The sequence below is a fragment of the Muntiacus reevesi genome, chromosome X (assembly GCF_963930625.1).
Source record: "Muntiacus reevesi chromosome X, mMunRee1.1, whole genome shotgun sequence".
Classification (NCBI taxonomy): domain Eukaryota; kingdom Metazoa; phylum Chordata; class Mammalia; order Artiodactyla; family Cervidae; genus Muntiacus; species Muntiacus reevesi.
Window position 1 is genome coordinate 16,998,731 of NC_089271.1, and position 7,892 is coordinate 17,006,622.

Consider the following 7,892-nt stretch of genomic DNA (forward strand, 5'->3'; position numbering starts at 1 on the left):
AGTAAGGTATTTTGCTACTAAATGAGTAGGAATCTTTGAAATTTGTGTATTTGGGGAGGAAGTGGAATTGTAAAGCCTTAGGATCTCCACTCCCAATGTTCCTAAGGTTTTCAGTCTGTTGGACAAAAAGTACTTATGCGAGGCCTGCCATGTGGTCCATGGAGCAGCAGCAGCATCTGGGAGCCTGTCAGAAGTACAGACGGTCGGGCCCCACCACGGCCGGACCTACTGAATCAGAATCTGTATTGTAACAAGGTCCCCAGGGAATTCGGATGGGCCCAGTACACACAAGAGTCACTGTCGAAGCAGCCATGGAAAACCTCTGCCGCCTGCCTCATTCGGCTCTCAGGAAGCCCGTCAGCGCTCCTTCTCACCTGAAACGCTCCGGAGCCTGGACGCGGCAAGTCGCTGTTGAAAAGCGCTCACCCGAGGCCTCCAGCCCATCCTCACCCTCAAGCTCTTGGCTGCCGCTCCATCGCGCCGCGCCCGTAGCCACCTGCTCTGGGTCCAGTCTGACGCGGCAGCGCCCAGCCGTCCGGGGCCCGGGGCGCGTCCGCGCTCCTCGGGCTCCGCCGCACCCACTGGGCGGCGCGGCAAACTGAGTCCCCGCCAGTCGGCTCTCGAAGACCGCCGGCGCGAACACGGCTCGTGGCTCCTTTTCGCGCAGGGGTGGGGAGAGCTGGAGTCCGTTTTAAGCTTCAGGACACACACACCCCTCTCCCTCACAGAACGCGTCGCCAGAGCCCCTTTCTCGCGGCGCGCACTCTCTCACTGTCGGGGTGTCGGCCCCCGAAGCTCGGCCCTCGGCCTCCGCCTTTCAGGGCGGCCCCGGGCCCCAGCTCCGCCGAGACACAGTCGCGCGGAGGGAGCGTTCGTCCCGCCGTTCCGTCGCACTCTATGTCCCGGCGCTACGCCCCAGCCGCCCGCGCCCGTCGCCAATTCCCCGGCCGGGTCGCAGGAACCCGCGGGGAGAGACCCATCCCTGCGCGGCGCGCTTACCTGCCGGTCCCCTCCGACGGCCTCGCCGCTGGCGCCCTCCAGCCCTCCTTTTTCCCCTTCCCTCGGGCCGCGTCCCTCCTACTCCCGCCCGCGGGCTGGGCACCGCCCCCGTCGCTCCCGGACGGCTCGCCCGCCCGCCCGCTCTCCAGCTGCCTAGCGCGGCGTGGCGCGTCCGGCGTTCGGCGGCGACGCGACGAGGCTAGGCGCGGAGGTGGGGAGCGGGCGGGGCGCGGAGGAACAAGGGTGTGAGTGAACCGCCCGGCGGCCGAAGCCCGGCGGGGAGCTCAGACTGGGGGCGGTGAGCTCAGACTGGGGGCGGGGCGGCCCACCCCACCCTGCGGAGGCCCCCGCGACGCTTCCGGACTTCCTGGACCGCTTGCTCCTCCGACGCCCCGCATCCGGTTCGGCGTGCTCCTCGGGGACCCCAGACTCCACGCCCAGCCGCTCACCTTTAGGGGTCGCCCTGGTACCCCAATGCTTGCCCCACCACTTTCAGCACCGTGCAGTGTGATGGGTGGGAAACCCGAAGTCGCCCCTCTGCCACAATATTTCTGATGCAGAGGTCAGACTGCTTGGAGGGGGATTTGGAGAAGTCTGTAAAAGAAAAAGGTCCTGGGAATGAATTCAGCTCCATGGTTACCTGATACACCAGATACCTAGGAACTGGGATCCCCAGTGCAATGGCTGCTGGGGGAGGGTGGGGTGGAATATGAAGTGAGTTGTCCCTGGTCCCCTCTACCTTTTCTGTCAGCATCTCCTACCTCTGCACAGTCCAGGATAAAAAAGTAGATCTGGACAGGATTTACAGACCACCTAACCAGTGTTACAAGATGATAAAATAGGCTAGAGGAACTTAGCTCAGTCCTGTAATAAGATTGGTTGTAGAGAGCAGGCACTCAACGCCCTCTGGCCCTCTGGCCCGTTGTTTTACCCCCTCCCCCACACTACCCTCTCCTGCCCTCCTCTTTGTAGTCAAGTAATTCCAATATTTGCAAGATGTTTTACCACTTTAAATACACGCATTCTCTTCCGCTAAAACCTACAGGAGAATATTCCATTTTTCTTTACCACCAAAATTCTGAATTGCATTCAGAGCTTTGGAGAGGATGTTTTAAAAGTGCAGATCTGCAGAGCACACTCGTGCCTAACTCTGTCATATTAAACACAACACCCGTGAGATATATGCTCCGCTTTGCAGGAGGGATTGATTTTGTTTTGCAAACACCAGTTTATTAACACTCATAACATTCTAGCTGGATAAATGAATGGAAAGTGTTTTCAGAGAGACTTTTGACTGGTTGGATTAACGGGGAGTGGGTGACAGGAAGCTCATCCAGCTGGAAGCAGAATTATGATGAGGAAGAAAATAGTAATCTTAATAAACAGATTGAATGCTATTCCAAAGGGTTAAATTGTTCACATTTGTATTAACACTTACATATGTTAGAGAATACAGACTTCATATTGTGTAGAACCACCAGAAATCTCATACACTGCTATTTGGCAGAATCAATTAAAAATGAGCTCACAACTACCCAATGTCCCAATTCCTCTTCTAGGTATATACTCAACAGAAGCTAGTGCATATGTCTACCAGAGGATCGGAACAAGAATGTCCATAGCCATGTATTTGTAACAGCCTCAGATTGGAAACTACCCAAATGTCCATCAGCAGAATGGATTGAAAACATTGCAGAGGTATCCTCTCAAAATGGAACACCAGACAGAATGCACAAGGCACTGCTACGCTGAGTGTAGCCAGACCTTGTAAACAATACTGAGCGAAGGAAACCAGACACAAAAGCATACATACTATGTGGTTCCGTTTATACAAAGTATACAACAAGCAAAGACAAACTATGAAGTTAGAAGTCAGGATGGTGGTCACCGGGGAGTTGATGACTAGAAGGAGTTACAAGGATGATACGGAGGATTTATGGGGTACAGGCAATGTTTCTCGATCTGGGTGCCACTTACATGGATCTGTTAAGTTTGTGAAAATTCATTGTGCTGTTCACCTACGATATGTGTACTTTTCTCTATGTATGTTTTACTTCAATAAAAAGTTAAAATATGTAAAGTTCATAATAGAAGCTGCTTGAAATTCTAAAAAGCAATACCAAAATAAATATGCTTTTCCTTTAAACAACCTTGCTCTTGGAAAAAACAGTCATTTTGAGGAAATATATCTAAAATACACAAATGAGATACTGCTTAGGCTAAAAGTTAAAATTCATATTTTGATGCACTTCCACACAAACTTTCATTCTCATTGACAAACACTGTCAGATCAACTTAACTCTGCCATTAGGACCAACAGAAGAGGAAAGAGGCTGAGGCTGAAGAGGGGTCCCAGCCCTCAGCAATGAGGCTCTCTGCCTTTTCCAGGAGAGAGAGCCCTGGTCACATGCTTCCCACGCTGGCGTTATCTGGTGACATGAAGACAGGACGTAGGCGCCCCAGATTTGTGGTTAAATCTTCATCCACAACTCATGGGCTGATGTCCTAGCAACTGGAGAGTGGGCAATTTTGGCTCCTGCCCCACAGGGTCTTTGAACTAGTGATAGAGCTTTGTTGTTTTTGTCTTTTTTAAAGCATTTTTTAAAAAGAATTTTCTTTTCTTTTGTGATGTGGACCATTTTTAAAGTCTTTATTGAATTTGTTACTATATTGTTTCTGTTTTGTGTTTGTTGACTGAAAAAATATATGCAACCTAAAAGTTGAGAGTTACCCTTTATTCAGCGGAAGTTTTTAGGACTTAAGCCCAGGAGGCAGCATCTCAAGTAGCCTTGAGAGAACTGCTCCAAGGAGGTGAGGTGAAGGGCCAGGTTATATAGAATTTTGGCAACCAAAGGCCAGGTAACCTGAACGTCAAAAGTTTTTTGTAAATTAAATAAAAACAGATATTCCAAGTCAAGGAATTTAGTGCTTTTCTGTGTATGGGAAGATGCAAGAGTCTGGACTCAATGACATCAATCCTTTGATACGCACCTCAGCTATCTGGGGCCAGTTTCCTGTTTTGTTTTTTTCTTCACACCCTGAGTTTCCTCAGGGCTCGTCTTAGGGAGTGACTGCAGTTTGATGGCTGCTAGATGGCAGATACTCTTTTCCTTCCTGAGTTCCCTCAGGGCTCACCAGCTCACCTTCCATGGTGGCTGCAATTGCTGATGACTATGACATCCTTTGTTCACCAGTGTGGCAGGAAATATTCCATTTCTCGTGTTCTTTTGGTTTTTGGCCTCAAGGCATGTGGAATCCTAGCTCCCTACCAGAGATAGAACCCACACCCTCTGTATTGGAAGGTGAAGTCTCAACCACTTGACTGCCAGGGAATTTCCCAGTGATACAGTTTGATTCCCAGACCGCAACTGCTCAGGAAACATGGCAGCGACCTTGTGGGGACCTTGTGGGGAAGGCATAAGTCCTCGTCTTGTTGCTCCCTCCCACTGGTGGGCCCCGTGTGGGCAGCAAAGGGCAGCTTGCCCATGTCCAGGGCCCAGTTCTTTCCTCAGAACTTGAAATGCAACTTTACCTGTGGCCAAATAGTCAAAATATACCACACAGTGGCCTCAAACAGATTCACTATTTTCCAAGGGAAATGAGCACAATGAGAACGTGGGTGCAAGTCACAACAGTGGGAAGAGGAACTAGGCTGATGAACATACTTACTCAATTTTTACATACTTCATACTTTGTTACTAAACCCTCATGCCAACCCACTGTGGGTTGCACCTGAGGAAACTGAGGCACGCAAAGATTAACTAGCTTCTCCTGAAATGCCCCCCTAGGAAGTGGTAGAGCCAGGAATGGAACCAGGCAGTGTTATTCTCCAGTTCCTGTAGTCTTAATGTCTGCATATAAAAGGGGGACTGTTGAGATGGCAAATGCATCAGATAGACAATCAGGAAATGTTTATCTGACAATCAGGAAATGAAGGGTTTGGGGTCTACCAGTTTTGCCACAAACTAACTGGTGCAATCACTTAGACTGCAGTTTCCGCATTTATAAAATATACATGCTGCTGCTGCTGCTGCTAAGTCGCTTCAGTCGTGTCCGACTCTGTGCGACCCCATAGATGGCAGCCCACCAGGCTCCCCTGTCTCTGGGATTCTCCAGGCAAGAATACTGGAGTGGGTTGCCATTTCCTTCTCCAATGCATGAAAGTAAAAAGTGAAGTCGCTCAGTCGTGTCTGACTCTTAGCAACCCCATGGACTGCAGCCCACCAGGCTCCTCCGTCCATGGGATTTTTGAGGGTGAGAAGATCAATTTAAGCTCTAGTGGCAGTGCTAAGAGTTGGCGTGGGGTGTTTTAGGCCTCCACAATCTACACCAACATCCAACACTCCAAGTAAAAGGCATCTAACAAAAAAAGTGTACTATATAAATAAAAGTCCCCTAGTAAACACAGTTTCCACTTCCCACAAAATTGTAATCAGCTTACCAAGTTCTGAATTTCCCTAGAAATTCTGGAGCTACCACTGCTCAGAAGTCCCTTCTGGTTTAAGTCATTCATTCCTACAACAAACATTTATTTTATTTTTAATGCCTACAGTATCAGTGAGGATAGCCTAGGTGATGCTGCAGTAAGTGATTAAGTGAAAGCCCCTCAGTCCTATCCAACTCTTTCCAACCCCATGGACTATATAGTCCATGGAATTCTCCAGACCAGAATACTGGAGTGGGTAGCTGTTCCCTTCTCTAGGGGGCCTTCCCAACCCAGGGATAGAACCCAGGTCTCCTGCATTGCAGGCAGATTCTTTACCAGCTGAGGGATGCTACAGTTGCTGCTGCTGCTGCTAAGTCGCTTCAGTCGTGTCCGACTCTGTGCAACCCCTTAGACGGCAGCCCACCAGGCTCCCCATCCCTGGGATTCTCCAGGAGAATACTGGAGTGGGCTGCCATTTCCTTCTCCAATGCATGAAAGTGAAAAGTGAAAGTGAAGTCACTCAGTCGTGTCCGACTCTTCAAGACCCCATGGACTGCAGCCCACCAGGCTCCTCTGCCCATGGGATTTTCCAGGCAAGAGTACTAGAGTGGGTTGCCATTACCTTCTCTGATGCTACAGTAACCATTCCCAAAGTCTCTACGGCCCAGGTGGCACTAGTGGTAAAGAACTTGCTTGCCAATGCAGGAGACATAAGAGACCCAGGTTTGATCCCTGGGTCCAGAAGATACCCAGGAGGGGGGCATGGCAACCCACTCCAGTATTCTTGCCTAGAGAATCCCATGGACAGAGGAGCCTGGTGGGCTATGGTCCATAGCATCTCAAAGAGCTGGACACGACTGAGGTGACTTAGCAAATAGCATGCACAATGGAATAAAGGTTTATGTCTTACACTACATTGTCATTATAGGTTGGAACAAGGAGCTCTACTTCCTGCAGTCACTTGGGGATCCAGGCTGACTGAGTAACCACCTTCTCAAACAAGGCAGGTTGCTGAGTTAGAAAGAAAAGAAAGTTCTAGACCACAAGCATTTCAATGCTCCAGCCCAGAAGTGATCTGCAGCACTTCTGCTCCCAACTCACCAACTGGCACCATTCCCATAGTAGCGCCCAGGCACAAAGAGCTTGGAAATGCAGCCCTACAAGGACCTCGAGAGTGGGGAGGTAGTTCATCATACTTGATGCACTGATGACTATCCCACCTACTATGTGCTGGACTCTGGGCAGATGAAGATGAGCAAGAGGTGATCCCAGCCCTCCAGGCACTCACCTTCATACGAGAGAAGTCTCTGGTGATGTGATCTCATCCTCTGTGGTGCAGGCTTTGGTGGATTTAGGCGAGAAACCAGTCACTGCTTGTGTGAGTGAGGTCACCATGTGATACAGCAAAATTTTTTCTCCAGAACATGGCTCTAGTTGTAATGGTGGTGAGGCTGTTGCACAATGCAAGAGATAAGGAAATCACACACTCTCGTGGGAGGCAAAAAAACTCTCTTATTTATTTTTTTTATGTAACGCTTCACAAATTTGCGTGTCATCCTTGCGCAGGGGCCATGCTAATCTTCTCTGTATCGTTCCAATTTTTTTTTTTTTTTTTTAGTATATGTGCTGCCAAAGTGAGCACTCTCTTATTTAAATTCTGAGGGAAGACAGTTGGACATGATGTCATTCTGTTCAGTGAAAGTTACAAATGGCAGCTGAATGAAAAATGAAACCAGACTTTAACCTCCACCAAGATGAGGATGGTGGATCCAGCCCTTTCACAAAATGTGTTCCAATTTGGGACGGACTGAGCATGGGCCCGTGCCAACACAGAAAACCAACCAGAGAATCCATAGAAAACTAAATGCATCCCAGTAGATCTGCCCACTGGCATTAGCTTGTGCAACTCACCGCCACCCTTCCAGAAGGGAGCAATCCCAGGGCCTTGGGGTTGGGATAGAGATGGGGAGTCGTGAGGAAGACCAGCCCATAGAGTTCTTCAGTAGGACACAGGGGACAACACTCTGGCCAGGCCACACCCAGCTTAGTCCTAACTGAAGGTTTCTGAACAGCAATGGCCCTTCTTATTTCTTAGAGGAACCCATGAAGTCCTGGACATGCAGTTTTAAACTGAATCTGTCAGTTTACCTGTCTCTGAAACCACAGAGCATATTTCAGGGGAAAACTCTGGACAGACATAGCCCTAGGGCACCCTTGTTTGTCTTATACATTCATTTTCTCCCTTGGGGAAGATCCTTTGAGACTAAACAAATACCCTGCTTCTCCTCAAACCTTCTTCCATTCATTTTAGCAGTGGATCACACTTGCAACAATGATAACTGTGGTGTTCTGTGTTTTTCATTTCTCTCATTCATTCCATCTACATTAATTCATTGGAACTCTTCTATAGGTAAGAGTTGTATCTTCTCTCCCATTTCTTTATTCAATTACTTATTTATATCAGTAT

The 7,892-nt window shown here is 49.0% G+C and overlaps 1 protein-coding gene and 1 pseudogene across 2 annotated transcripts in view; both read right to left on the minus strand.

Annotated features, from left to right (window-relative positions):
- The window catches only part of ADGRG2 (adhesion G protein-coupled receptor G2), a 122,267-nt gene extending 121,012 nt beyond the window's left edge, over positions 1-1,255 (minus strand). Inside the window, exon 1 of one of the 2 annotated variants that reach the window (XM_065915760.1) lies at positions 1,000-1,255. The gene's annotated coding sequence lies outside the window, so the exon portion shown is untranslated. Of the gene's footprint in view, positions 1-374; positions 497-999 lie in introns of those variants that run through there. The other variant, XM_065915761.1, reaches the window with a different exon arrangement.
- Positions 1,256-6,946: 5,691 nt separating this feature from the next.
- Positions 6,947-7,059, minus strand: LOC136154894 (U6 spliceosomal RNA; annotated as a pseudogene).
- Positions 7,060-7,892: the final 833 nt, after the last annotated feature.